A 15,356-nucleotide genomic window follows, 5' to 3' on the forward strand; every position below is an offset into this window, starting at 1 on the left:
TGCCCATATTAAGTCACAGGGCCAAAATTATTGTCACTCTTAATATGGATGTTATTTTTATTTTATTTATTTTTATGCATGCTTTTTATATTATTTCTTGTAATTTTAAGTTTTCTGCTTATACATATTTGTTTTATAAATTAAAATTTCATACAAGTTTTCACACAGTTTGTAATTGTGTGTAATGCAGAACAATTTGCTTGAACTGGGAAAACGGAGACAGGAGCTTATTATGACGTGCGTAAAGCTCTTATGCATCTAATCCTGGCTGCTCGCGGGGTTTTATGTCAGTGCGCGGGTCACTGGTGTGAGGTGATCAGCGAGAGGTGATAAAATAGCCACGGTTTAGACGTGTTAGGGTAATGGGAGGTTACCGCTGCATCTCACCTCAGCAGTGCTGCTGTTGCCGGGCTGTAAATGGGCGTGTCTGTGAAATGGTTTTTATTGTTGGTTAATCTGTGGACAGTGGCAGGCCCATTTCACACTGAATTCCACCCTGTGGGGCCGTGGCTAATTGGACAAATTTGCACAGCGGGGAAGGAGGCACAGAACGGCGGGAGGCTTGATATATGGGCACAGGGCTACAAAGCACAGTCGAAGCTAGCCAGTAACACACACACACACACACACACACACACACACTCCACCTTCCATCCATAGATAAACCACAAATTTGAGGGAGCTGTGTTCATTATGTCAGTAAAGCAAAATTCAGTTTAGATGAAAACAAAGTACTTATCAGTCACCAGAACTGGATTTTAATATAAACGGCTCTTGACTTGCAGATCTCATTAGATGACTTATGAAATTTAGGAATATAAATATATATATAAATTTATTTAGTCATACTTATGGTCCGGTTTTAAAGCATATTCAAATTGACAAATAATTAAGAGAAACATGAAGTACTTGAAGATAAAACATTCATTTGAAAGTGAATTTGTATGTGTTTTAATTCTAAAATGATAATTATAAAGAGGAAATATTATACAATTTTACATTTATGATGGATATTTAAATAGAAAAGTAGATGTTTGCTGTGTGTAATTTAACAGTAACCGCAGTCTTTTTACTTTTTTATCTTTATTTGATTTTAGAATTTGGGTTCTTCCAACAGGAATATGTTGTGTAAACTAAATTTATAATTCTATTTATCTATCTATCCATCTATCTATCTATCCATCTATCTATCTGTCTGTCTATAAAGTTTTTTCAGCATAAATTACATTTCTAAGTCTAAGGGAAATTTAATTGTAAATTAAAGTAACTCTAAATTGAACACTAAGGGATATCCAAGCCAAAAGAGGTCTCTGTGATTACTTGCAGTGACCAGAAGCTTGTAGAAAAAATCCCACTCTTAAATCACAGCACAGACAGCCCTGGATTGCGAAGGCCCGGACGTAATAGTTTTTTCTACAACCTCAAACACAGAACTACACAGCTGTCTTAAAGGCACACATGACTTCTGTTTCCTTTTTAGCAGGACCGGAGTCCTGTTTAATGTTCCTTTATTCACCCAAGATCTTTTTCTGTTCTGTTTCTGTCATCTTTGAAGTTGTGAATGATGCTTTAATTAATAGTTTCTCAGCTTGCGGAAGGTCGGACGCCGGCACAAATGAAGAAATGGGAGTGCAGAATGCTTTCTGTGAAGGCTGTGAAACCGAGCCCGAGTTGAAGTGGGTGGTAATTTGCAGCGGTCGAGCACGTGTGAAGTCAGCCCTCTGGAATTAAGATGCAAGCCGTAGGCTCCGGCTCTAATCATGACTTGGCCACGCTCCCTTCATGTGTGTGTATGTGTGCAGGTCATGAGCAACAGTTTCATCAACGCCCTGGAAGTATAAATCTTGGGCCGGAACCGACCACAACACCAGCTGGGCTCCAGCTCTCGCTTGGTGAAAACGACATGTAGATGCTCTCAAATCCACGCAGCCATGCATCTTGACCCACATGTTGGGAGATTTCTACACCCAGACCACAGCTAATACAGAAAATGATAGGGGAAGGAGCGCGGGGAGGGCCGGCCCAAATCTGACAGTGATTTTCTCCGGCTCACTTGTTGTTGTTGTTGTTTTTCTGTCATGGCTGCAGTGCTGGCTTGGGGCTGGGCCCTGGGCTCTTTGATGTGTGAGTTGTTGGGGAAGACAGGCCGCAGAATATCAGCCTCCCTCCGCTGCGGCAGCCGTGCATCCGTCTGTTCTTTCTCACACAGGCCGCTCGCCTCCTCGCCTCACATTGCCTCGCTCGCCCATCTGGATTTAGTTACTTCATATTACTATTCCAGCACTCTGCCTCATCCTTCTTTGTTTCTTTTTTTCTCTCTTTTTATATCTATTATTGGTATTCTCCTTTCTCAGTTTCTGTCACATTCATTGATTTTAGACTTCATTTAGCCTTTTTTCTCTATTTTTTAGTCATTGTTCATCAGGCTGTTTTAACTGGAATATGTTGTAAATCCTAAAGTTTTTAGCTTCTTGCTTTGCTTTATTTATTATTATCTATTAAAAAAACAAAGAAATGAGCAGGTAAATATCACAAAGAAATAATAGGTAATTTTTACCTCAAAATAATAATAATAATAATAATAATAGTAATAATATATGTTTGCAACAAGAAATTTATTCAAAACATAAAATTAAATAATCATGGCAAAATTTAAAGTGTAGTCATCCTTTTTTTTTTGATTTTGCTAACAATTATTATTTCCCAAAATATAACAAAGAAATACATTGGTGAAAATAATTGAAAATCAAAGAAATGTAAAATTTAAATTAAACTTATAAAAATAAAAATAAAAATGACAACAAAAGTCTTACGTCAGAAAGTTTATATATATATATATATATATATATATATATATATATATATATATATATATATATATATATAGATTTAAAGGACAACTTTTTTGCAAAATCGACTTTTACATGGTGTTTGGATATAAATGTGTTGGCCACCGTAAATGATAAAAATCCACCCACTCCTCATTGGTTAATTCCCTTTAAACCAAATCAGTCATGTCGTTATAGTGTTTAATTGTATTTGTGTGCTTACATTCAGTATTTTAAGCTTGTGAGATTAGTTTGTGCCATTTGTAGCATGAGATTTGTTCAGTAGCACAGTCGCGTGACAGGTCTGCGAGGCGCGATCTCTTTAACGTTTCACTGTTTCTTCCCGTTTTCAGTGCATTTGGCTTTGCATATGTACGGCTAAACACCGGTTCTCTCACTCTGTGCCATGTTATGTCTACTGGCTGTTTATTGCTGTAGACATGAAATGCAGAGAGATGTATAGGCAACACCCTCTTCTAGGAATGGGGCAGGAATATGCAGCTCATTTGCATTTAAAGCCATACACTCCAAAACAGCTCTCTTTTTTTGACACCTCAAAAATGCCATATTCCAGCTGTTATAATAAATTATCTGTTGGGTATTTTGGGCTGAAACTTCACAGACAAATTCTGGGGACACCCAAGACCAATATTACATCTTGTAATGCATGCCCTTTAAGAATTGTTTTATTATAGTTTTTATAATAGTTTTTATTATTATTATAATTATCATTGTCATTAATGGGGAATTTTGTGACTTCCCTTGACATCTTTCATGAGAGTCGCTTAGTTTAGTAATGATTAGCATTACTGAGAATCAGCAGAGCCCATAAAGGATGTCAGCTCACATTGTGCCCATCTGTCCACCTTGCATCTTTCCCCTTAAACACATCAGAGTTGCGTCTCCACACACTCATCAGTCTCCGTGTCTCGCTGTTTGTAGTGGTGTGGCGTTGAGACCGTGGTTAGGATGATATCAGGCTGATATAATGAGGCCGTTCCAGCTTCCCTCTCTGTTTCTCCCTCTTCCGCTCTCAGATGATGTGGTTGTGGTTTTTGCAAAGAGGTCGCTGCCTCAGACATTAGCTCAGAGCTCATTGTCCGTCACAGAGCCTGAGCAGATGCGGCGGCTTCCAGTTTTTCACCTCTTTCTCGGTTCTTCTCCCCGGGAAAGTTTACACAAGACAAACTGTTCCCGTTCTTTGCTCTGAATGTAACAATCTAGCTATTGCTTCACTTTTCCACACCCAAAACAGATGACCTTCATCCCAAAATGTTGAAAATCTGGCCCATGTGTTGATGGAGCACAGTGCTGCTGTACGTTCGTTCTCCTCTGCTGCCTGCAGTCTGGGTGGAGGAAATCCGACCGCCGCTTTGATCAGGGAAAAGCCTCTCTCTGCTGCGGGCTGCCTTGCGGTGGATCAGATCTAATTCTGACACTCTGTCCTAATTCTGGGTTCAGGGGCTGTGTTTGTATGGAGTGGAGTGTGTGTCTCTCTTGTGCTTTTGCTGGATCTTCAGTGAGTGAATCATCGCTCTCGTTTCAAGCTGTGGAGACAGAGGTTCCTGCCAATGAGGCATCATTCATCCAGTGGTGTGAGCTGACCAGGCGATTTATGTTCTACCTCAGCAAAAAAAAACTGTTCCATTTGCATCTTATTCATTTCATATTGTTCCTAGCTTGTCTAGCGCTAATGCAGACCACATTTTACTCTGTTTACAAGTCTTACTAAGTTTTGAGAACATTGCGTTTTAATTTAGCTGACTTTGATGTAATGGCAGATAGATAGATAGATAGATAGATAAAAAGCGTAAAAAATAAAAAACAGTTGTGATGGTGATGGAGAGAGAAATAAGAAAGTCACATTGCAAGATGTAAAATAAGCTCACAATTACCTTTTTGTATGTTTTTATATTGTTTTATTATTTTTTTAAGCCTGTTTCTGCCTTGTAGGAAAAGAAAAATGGAATTGTGGATCAAAAATAAGAAATAGTCACTTTTCAAGATATAAAATTATGGAATGTAAAATTTTGGAATTTAGTGACAGCTATGAGAAACAAACATACAATAGCATTTATATTATATTATATTATATTATATTATATTATATTATATTATATTATATTATATTATATTATATTATATATATTATATTATATTTATTTTTTACTTTAATGCAGAAACATTTTTTAGCAATTTGTATTTTATCTGATATTTACTGGTTCCTGGTTTGAGATTAGCTGGTTTAATGGTCTGGTGCAGAGCTGAGTTTTCTGTTTCTTTGACATTAGTGTAGTTTCTCTGTGCCTCCTCTCTGAGCAGAAGTTTGCAATGTCTGTAGGGACTTCTCCTGCCTGAGTGTTTTTGTCTTTCAACCTCATTAGCTCACTCAAGTCTCAAAGTGAAAGTTTACTCAGTGACCGAGTCCCGTCTTGTCTCATTTTTGCAGAATGCCCAGCCGTGCTCGGCTCTTTTGGCTCCTGCAGCATCCTCAGCACCGCCGCTGCTTGGGCTGTTCTCAAATCAGATTAACCCGTCTCCATTTTCCATCCGGCACAAACACTTGTGTGCAGGAGCCTTGTTTCTGCACTCGGTCACCCCCTCAAAAAAATCAATGCGGTCTTTCATTTATTATTCTTCTCCATCTGGAACTGTTTTATCATTGATAGGTACATTGTATGCTTTAGTGAATATGCAGTTCTTCCAAAAATAATATTTGTTTATTTGTTTATGCACCTTTTGTGCTGAAAAGGCTGCCAGAAGTGGTGATAAATGGAGTATGAGAGTATCTTTGATCCAAATTAGATCTATGTGAAGTGTCACACATTAGTGCCAACAGATACGATTTAACAGAATCATTCATCTGAACTGATCATCCCACCATTGTTTGTTAAATTAAGCATCAGCCTGCAGGTGTTTTTGGGTAAAGGGTGTGTTTGACAGTAGGTGGGATGGTGTGACACTATGTTGGGGGATCTGTGGACTGTAGGGGTCACTGAAAGAGACTGACCCTGCTCTGCAGACTCCTGTCCTCCTGTGTTTGGCTTGGCCTGGTCCAGGGCAGATCGATGGTCTGTAAAGTGGATTTGTTATTGCCTTGTTTGCTTTGGCAGGTCTTGAAAGCGTCCGGCTGATTACAGTCCCAGATGTCATTGCGCACATTACCGCTCGGCGTTGCTCCTTCTAAAGGCGGTTTCTTTTTTTCTTCTACTCAGGCTGCCTTGCTTCCGACATTTTATTTGCATTCATACATGTCTGTGCACACTTGGCTGCTTTCAGAATTTAACCATCCAGGTTATGTTTAAAATCTAATTTTAAGTTGCCTAGCATTGATTCTGCTGCTAGTCCTTGACCCTTCATACCTCAGGGTGAGTTTCTCTATTGTTTGAGTATTTTCAGATTCAGATACATCATTTTAGATTATGTACTTTTTTAATTTAGTAATGGACTCTTAATACATTTCAGTCTTATATCTTTACGTCTTATTCTGGAGCTAAGACTGACAGGTTTATAGTTGACCACATGCAATGTCAAGCTAGCCATTTCTATAAACTCAGTTATAATCATTCATCCAAATTACTTATATGAATTATTTAAAATAATCACTAAATAAAAAAATTCAGTTTAATTGCGCTGACTTTTTTAGTCTATTTCATTATTGATTAAGTTTTTAACGGTGATACATAATTAGTTTAAGTGACATTGCCAATGAAAAGATAAGTCAAGTTCCTCACTTTCTATGACTAGTTATAGTACAGAATACAGTCTGTTCAAATCGTTAAAGCATCGCATAAATCGTTTTAGTTTGCGAAACTAAAAGTGTCGAGCGGATCTGATTTTATTTGCAGCAGAAATAGGTTTCTGTGAAATTCTTTACAGTGTTAGGTATCCTAAATAATAGTTGGTTTTTCAGATTACTGGTTTAAACCCCTTAGGAGACCTGGACTCCCAAATGAGGAGATTTGAGACAAGTCGGTGGAACGGGGTGATGTGTGCGTGATAAGCAGCTTTGAGTGCTGGAAGGAGAGAATGAGTGAAGTCCCAGGTGGACGGCTGGATTTGGCCACAATCATCATATCAGATGCTCCTCAGTGGCCTGCAACACACAGTCCTAAACTCACTGACTGATGAGACGTCACTTCTCTCCTCGGTCTCTCCAATAAGATTACTTTCACTTAAGAGGGTTTAGACTTGACAGTGGAGAGGAAATATAACGAAGGCTGCATAGTCTGCGTAATAACTCGAAAACGCTCAGATTAAAGACACATTAGGCGATGATTTCTCATTATCAAATGGGATTGTGACAGATTGCACCATGTCGAAATGAAAATCCTCTCTGCCTACTCTCTTTGGTGCCAAAGTGGGCCGTGACCTCTGCCTGTACCCTGGGGACGGCAGGCTGGCTGTTTGGCAGTACGGATGGTGCTTGTCCTGCATGGCCCTGGAGTCTGGAGATCAGAGCTGTTATTACTGCGAGGAGGCTCTGCTTCACGCTGCCACATCAGAACACAGCAATCCTGCGCACGGCTCCGCTAACCCTATAATTCGACTTTCGGCAAGATGCAGGAAGTGTTTGTAAGTGATTATAAGCAATATGTTTCCCTAAATCAGGCCTTTCATTAGCTCCACAGCTTGTTTTTTCAGCCTCATCTGCAACAAGTTTTTGTTTTATTGTAATGAAAACTAAGGGTGAAGTTTTGGCCCTTTTCTTTGAATAACAATGAGAAGAGGGTTTGTGTCACTCAGCCGTCCAATGAGAAGAAAGTGAGACTGCCTCCCTCACAGAAACTTGTAGACAGCTGTTTTTAAACTCGGACTCACACAGTGCTAAACTTGAAGTGAACTGTCCTTCACAACCACTGTTCGGTAAGAAAGAAGGATGTTTAATGAGAAAATGTTTAAGATGGGACTTGATTTATTATATGGTTTTTTTCAGGGAATTGATTGGACTGTGAAAAGAGGTGTTACATGTCAAAACGAGTTCATATTTTCTGAAATGATAGCTGAATGGCTATTTGTAATATCACATTTCCTGACTTAATTTGGAATATCATCGTATTTTCTGACTAAATTTGAATTCTAACTAAATTCGGAATTAAAAATGGATAACCATTCTTATTATTGTATATATATAGAATTTAGTCAGAATTCGTATTTAGTCAGACAATATAATGAATGACATTTCAAATTTAGTCAGGAAATGTGAAATGAGATTTATTATTTTATGAACAACAACAACTATTTATTATTATTATTATTATAAGAAAAAGAAGAATAAATGAAGAAATAAATGAAGAAATATACATACTATTTTGTTTTGTGTACCATGTGGTGTATCAGGGTTGGTCTGACCAAGAGAAAATGCATTTAAATATTTTATTATTATTATTTTATTATTCAGTGCTCTCAAATGATTGATCGCAATTAATCGCATCTACAATATAAATTTTTGTTTACATAATAAATGTGTACTTTGTTTGTGTGTGTGTATATATATATATATATATATATATATATATATATATATATATATATATATATATATGTATATATGTATATATATGTATATATGTTAAGTATGTTAAGTATATATAAGCACATGCATGTATATATTTAAGAAAAAAGTTATATTTATATATTAAATTTATATATTATATAAATTATATAAATATATGCATGTAAATACATACTTGTAAATATTTTCAGAATATATACTATATGTGTGTGTGTATCTATATATACACAATAAACACACATATATTATGTAAATAAAAACTTTTATTCTTGATGTGATTTATCATTTGACAGCTCTATTATTATAATAATAATAAATGGTGATGATGATTAAATATACTTCAATTTTTTTTGCTTACGTACCATGTGCTGTGTCAGGTTTGCTCTGACCAAGATAGGCTTTTCTATGATTTTGTTTATTTGTTTGTTTGTTTGTTTAATTGTAGTCAGAGTGTAAATTAATTGAAGGTTGTTTATTGTTGTACATTAATGCACATGTGTTTATTAGTTATTACATCATGGCTTATCAAATAATATTTAACAGCTAAGAGCTACAGTATCTGTTTTATAAATACAACATATACAGTTCTTCCCAAACATTATCTGATTCAACCTAGTAGTCCACTGCTGCTCTGTCATGGAAGAAGAGAATCCAGGGTCCACAGTCCTGGTGGCCAATCAAGTCATTGTTCCAGTCAGGTGTAACAGTGCTTCCAATCAATCAGATCACATTCTCCCATAGTGCAGCCTCTGTGGTGCACTTCACCAGTCTGATAGATAATGCCATCTGACAAGGCCAGGGCCCTGTGGACGTGTCTGTGCGATGGTGGAACTCTATGGCGCTAACCTCCCATCTCACAGCCAGCTGAGACCTCTGTCCTCTGCACGTCTTCACTCTCTCTCTCACTTTCTCTCCTTTTCTCTCGTCCCTGGTGGACATGAGACAAATTGTTGTCCATGCAATCCTAACTTAGTTAGCCGGACAAACGCAGGAATCACCGTCGCCATGTCTGTCTGAGCATCCCTCCTCGTTACAAATGAGATCACAAAGCCCCCTGAGTGCCCTGAGCGTGACTTTCCATTTCTGCTCGCTTGAGAATATCTAAACACACTGCTATTTAGTCATTGTGCGTTAAGGCAACAGTAAACAGAATGCAGTGTGAGTTTGTGTTTGTACTGGGTCATTTCCTGACTGAAAGTGTGAACTATCAAGACGCTTGGAAATGCAAACACTGTAAATAAATGCTGAAAGAGACAGGGAGAGTGTCTACAATTTGTTGCATGAATTGGAATGCTGGGCAGTAAAATGTATTTGAATGCTTAAGTTTCACATAAAAATGTATACATTTCATTACATAGGCATAAACTGTAATAAAAATGCTGACCAATAGTGATACACCAGTAGTTATTTTCATTTTATAGGCCATAAATGACCAGTATGCTAAATAAATTTAAACTAAAAAAAACTAAAAATAAATCCTTTTATATGCTGCAAGTGAATTTAGGCATCACAAAGTGTAATAAATCCTGGTGTCATGCAGACGATTTATTTTTTTATGAGCACAAAGTCCTTTGTATTTATATCATGGATGTATTCCTGTAGTCAGACCAGATGTAACAGGAATGTTACATTTCAGATTTATTGCATGAACCTAATGCATACTGTATTTGTCCCTGTGTGCATCTTCATTGCTCTGAGGTATTAGAAGTATGTGTGTGTGAGACTGACAGAGAGAGTGAGTACAGGTGTGTGTTTGTGTTATGTGGGGATTAAGGCCATGTCCATCCGTCAACTGCGGGTTGGCAGTCTCAGGCGATGCGTGGGCTTGGGTTTCCGCCGGCAACAGCGGTCTGATGGATGGGGTCTGCTGGGATGGGCGGTATTGTGATTAATGTGGATACTCACCCCTAGCGCCAGATTTTACGCGTCTCTCATAGATCTGAGAAACATGTTCATGTCCACACACACGGTATGCTTTGATGACACCCTGTCTGTCTATCTGTCTCTCCATCTGTCTGTCAGTCTCTGTGTCTGTCTATCGTTTGTTCATTTGGTAGTTTATTAATTTGTGGTTTGATGGTTTGTTTGTTCGTTTAGTAATTTGTTCATTTATTAGTTTTTCGATAGTTTTTCTAATTCGTTTAGTAGTTGGTTCATGTGTGGTTCGATAGTTTGTTTGTTCAATCTTTTAGTTGTATGTAGTTTGTGGTTTGTTCTTATAGTAGTTTGTTCATTTGTGGTTCAATGGTTTGTTTGTTCATTTATTAGTTTGTAGTTTGTTCATTTTGTTTAGTAGTTTGTGGTTTGATAGTTTTCTTGTTTGTTCTTAGTAGTTAGTTCATTTGTGGTTCGACGGTTTGTTCATTCGTTTAGTAGTTTGTTCATTTGCTAATTTTTCATTTGTTGTTCTAGTTATTTTGTTCATTGGTTCGTTTGATGTTTGTTTGTTTGTTTGATTTATAAATCTTCAAACAAAAAGGCTTATTTCGTTTTGATGTTTGTTTGTTTGTTTGATTTATAAATCTTCAAACAAAAAGGCTTCTTAAACATTTTTCAAAATGTTTAAACAAACCTTTGTATATCCTTTGATTTCACAAGATTTTCTACTCAGAAATTTCTTATATGAATTAATTTTAATTTCAGTTCATTTTAATTGTATTTCCTTACGTTCAAATTTCTATTCTGCTTTTATTTACATTTAAATTACATTAAGTAAAATTTAAAAGATTCTTAGTTTAATTTTGAATAGTGCACAAAATTATTTTATTTTCTAGAAGTCTTTGTTTTATTATCAGTTGAGTTGGAACGTTTAATTTTACAAGTCTGATCACAGCCCAAGTGACATTTTTGACAAATATTGCAATTTGCCACCTGTAATTACCGTGAACTTCAGCCATGCTGAAATTTATTAACAAATACAGCTTAAATAGAAGTAACTGTCTGTTGTTGTTTTGAATAAGATTTGATAGTATTTTAAGTGCTGATTGTTGAGTCAAGCCCCGGCGTCATGTTTTGTTCATGGATCGGTGCGGCCCTGTAGAGTTTGGCTCTGACGAGCTTGGGAGGGGCTCGATATGTTCCAGCCTGTCAGAGAAATGAATGCACTCAAGTAGCTGTGAAACACATTAGCTTCTCAGCATAAACAAGACGTCTGCCTCATTAAGTTACAGCGTAATACAAAACTCTTCCATATCAATTAGGCGTCCCTGCCACTTTGGCTGGTGGAAAACGGCTTCTCGCTCGTTCGCTCTCCATCATTAGGCCGCTTTCTGTTTACACCGACTCCATCAGCTTCATTTATTAGAAAAGCCTCGGGACACACCTAAGACGCGAACACTGTTTAACTCAGTAGCATATATTACGCTAATGTGCTGAACTCCGGCATGAGTGGTGAAAGACTCGACTGATCAACACTCGGATGTGTGTATGTAGTGTGTTTGCGTGCATATGTGTGTGAACCCTGCTGAACAGGGCCATTGGAGTACGCTCTCTCGCCCGAGCTGTCAGAGAGCGGGGCAGTTTGTCAGCAAACACACCCTGCAGGGTCTGCTCTGCGTCAAGCGTATCATTCTCTTTTAATCATTGCCGGGACCGCGGCGCTCTTTATTATTAACGCGGTCCCGTGGCCCTCTGATTCGAAGCGAAGGAATGGGAAAGGAAAAACACACAGCAGTGTTGTCCCAAGTGAGGTCGCACTCATTTCTGCCCTCGTTTATTTCCCGGACATTGAGCGAGAACCGCAGAGGCTGCAGCAGCCATGCTGTTCGCTAATGCTGATGTTTGATGTTGAGTTATGGGGTTCTGAGGGCTTCTGCGAGCAAATACTGAGAAGAGTGGCTTGAACTTGGAAATGGAGGTGGATGGGACGAGTTCAGCAGCCCCACTCTTGCCTGGAATTGCTCTTAGGGAGGGGAAAGGGAGAAGCTGATCCTGTATAAACCAGTGGGTTTTAATACTGATGATGCCCTCACCAATCACAACATCACCCCTGTTGCTTTAATCATCAATGCAATGGGTTTCTTCTGACATTAGCAAGATACACATAGCACCTGTGCACTCAGTATCAGATGGGGGCTTGTGAAAGCTCCTGTATGTTTTTACCATTTGACATGGACGCACATGGACATGAACATTCATTTTGTATATAAAACCTTACACAAACTTTGATTTTGATTTCTAGTGCTGCATTTCAGGCCACCTTTACATCTTAGCATTCTACTAAAGTAAGCATGTTTTTTTTTTAACCAGAATGATTTACATTCACTCCAACTCTTCCATCAAAGTGACATATGATTATTAGCAGTGTGAAACTTAATTGCATGTAATGTAAACTTAATTGCATGTAATGCACATATCTGTAATCTAATAATAAAATGACATTTGCATTGATATCTTCAATAAATGTGGTCATAAACTATTTCAAACCATCCAAAAATGTGTTTTCAGTAATGCGCTTTCCTATCCTATCACCTAAAACGCATGTTAATGCCAGATGTAGTGGATGAATTTTTGGCTTTCCTGTTTGTGCCTCGTCTCCATCCCATCTCTCAGTGGAATGAATAAGTGTTTTGAAACCATATATAATTAAAGAAGGAGAATACAAAGGGCAGAGCATGTGAATACATAAAAACACAGGCTTGTCTTAATCTGTTAAAGGTGTTCGGGAGCCCAGGCAGGACTTTCTAATCCAGATAAGCTCAATGGGTGCATTATGATCCAGTGCTATGATTGTTTCACAACCCTTTTGTGGAGACACCAGGTCATCATAACTCTTAGCGGCATTATCATGGATTTAACCCTGATTTTTGATCCTCCTCCTGCAGGAAGAGCCGTTTCACACCCATGGAGTGAATAAAGGTGTTTTTATGAATAGGAGACAGAATGTCTCTGAATACACTTTCGCACTGACAATTTAAGGAATCGCAGCCAGCGCCACACACGAAGCATTGCTCTCTTGGCTATTAAAGGTTTAAGGCTAATTGCCAGACGGCGCTCTGTTTTTCTAAGTTTGCCGACCTGGCTTTTGAGCGGGGCAGAGAGTGCCGTGGCTGAGTGAGCCGGAATCCATTGTGTGAACGAGAGTGTAAAAGCCCGGTGAGGGTATTGATGGGATTACTCAAAGTCTCACAGCTAAAGAGCGAGAGTGAAAAGAGAGAGTGAGGGAGTAAATGATTTAAAAGGCAGTGTAATGTAATGAGGATGGGGGCCTTGGAGGTGAGGGAAAAGACTTCCTTATGGCCATCTATCTGACTGCTAATCCTCAGAGCTTACATCTACATTAACACTCACACATCGCCGCTAACAACTTCTGGCAGCTTTTGGGTCCGTATCGCTCTAGCCGTGGTGTGCTCGTCTGCAGCGCTGTCAGACTGGCTTTTAGGAGCCGTTGATGCTGTGTGTGTCTGTATACCGGCGGCACTTTAAAGTGGTCTCTGATTAAGAGCCAGTGAAAGCAGGGTACATCGAGGAGCTGGAGGGCACGGAAATAAAGCCGGCCTGAGTGCCCAGTGTCGCTCTTATCTAGAGAGTTGGACGGCTTGATCTCTTCAAAGAGGACACTCACTCGAGCATGGCCATAATCAACTGATAATAAAGTTTACTTGACTAACTAAAGGACTCAATTGAATTCTGGCCATGCTGCTTTCCCACTAAATTTGCCACCAACATTTTTGTAATAAATACTATTAGCAGCTAGTCATAGTACTATATATATATATATATATATATATATATATATATATATATATATATGTTTTGCTTTTGCTTTTTTTTTTGTCAGCTTTTATTTAACTTGGAATTAGTTTTTGTTTATTTGCATTTATTTTATTTATTTTTTATTAATTTTTTTTATTCAGTCAGCTTGTAATTGGTGCATATTGTGTTGATCATGTGGGCACTTCCCTGTCCTCCGTCTACCCTCTTCTAAATAAAAGTGGCAGAAGGCCAGAAAAAGGTGGAGGTCTTCTCAGCAGATGCCTTCTTGGACAAATGGCAGCCTGTGATTTACACACTGTCCATTTTCCACGAGAAGCCTGTTTGTTTTTAGATAGAAGTGAGCAACATTACACAAGTCTAACACACTTTCCTAGGGATAATTGCTTGTTAGCTCAATTTCACTTATGGCCCCTTAATAAAACCTAATTGAATTAGCCCCACCTTTGCTGTTCTTCTAGGTGTTTACGCTTCTCTGGTACCCCTTGTAGCCCAGAAACGGGATAATGTGTGTCCCCAGCATGCCTCAGTAAACCTGCCGTAACCCGAGGCTGTCAAGGTGCATGTTCTTTGAACTATATAAAGAAAATCTCAAAAATGAGATAAGTAGCCCTGCGTTTGCCAACATCTTAGAGATGACTAACCCACATGGGTTTTATGATGATAAATGTTTTCTTTTTTCTCCGGCCTGTTAAATGTTAACATCACATCCTCATACCTCAGTGGTTCAGACGGGATTTCCAAGTGAAGAATCAAACGCAACACGCAAGGATCCACGTGGATCCGCTCAGGCCTTTCGTCTCACCCAGAACCTGCGGCAGGCGTTTTATTATTGAATTGGTGAGGCTGAGCTCTCTGACGGGTGTGAATAATGCGGAATGTGGGCTGTGGCGGCTGTCAGCCTGTCTGATGAAGAGATCTTCCCTATTGGTGGGGATGAACTTCTGACCCCACATCTTCTGTGCCATTCTCCTTCAGCTGTTGGGCTGCTTTAAAATAATGCTCACAGACATACAGCCTCCTAAACTTGTTTCAAATGATGCAATGCAAAAGAAAGCACTTTGCACTGGTCAGGTGCTTGTCTGTCTTCTGAACAGGTTGCTGACCATTAAGCTGAGCAATCAAAGTTTAGGAAAATTATATTTATTTACTTATTATAATTTTTATCCAGCACAGAGTTTAATCAATAAAATTGATTAAAATAACAGGAGAGACATTTGTAATGTTTTAAGAACCCTAAAAAGAAAAAAGAAACCTGATAACATAACATTAAGCAGCACAATGATTAAAACCATAATCAG

The sequence above is a fragment of the Carassius auratus genome, chromosome 15 (assembly GCF_003368295.1).
Source record: "Carassius auratus strain Wakin chromosome 15, ASM336829v1, whole genome shotgun sequence".
In the NCBI taxonomy this organism is placed as follows: Eukaryota; Metazoa; Chordata; class Actinopteri; order Cypriniformes; family Cyprinidae; genus Carassius; species Carassius auratus.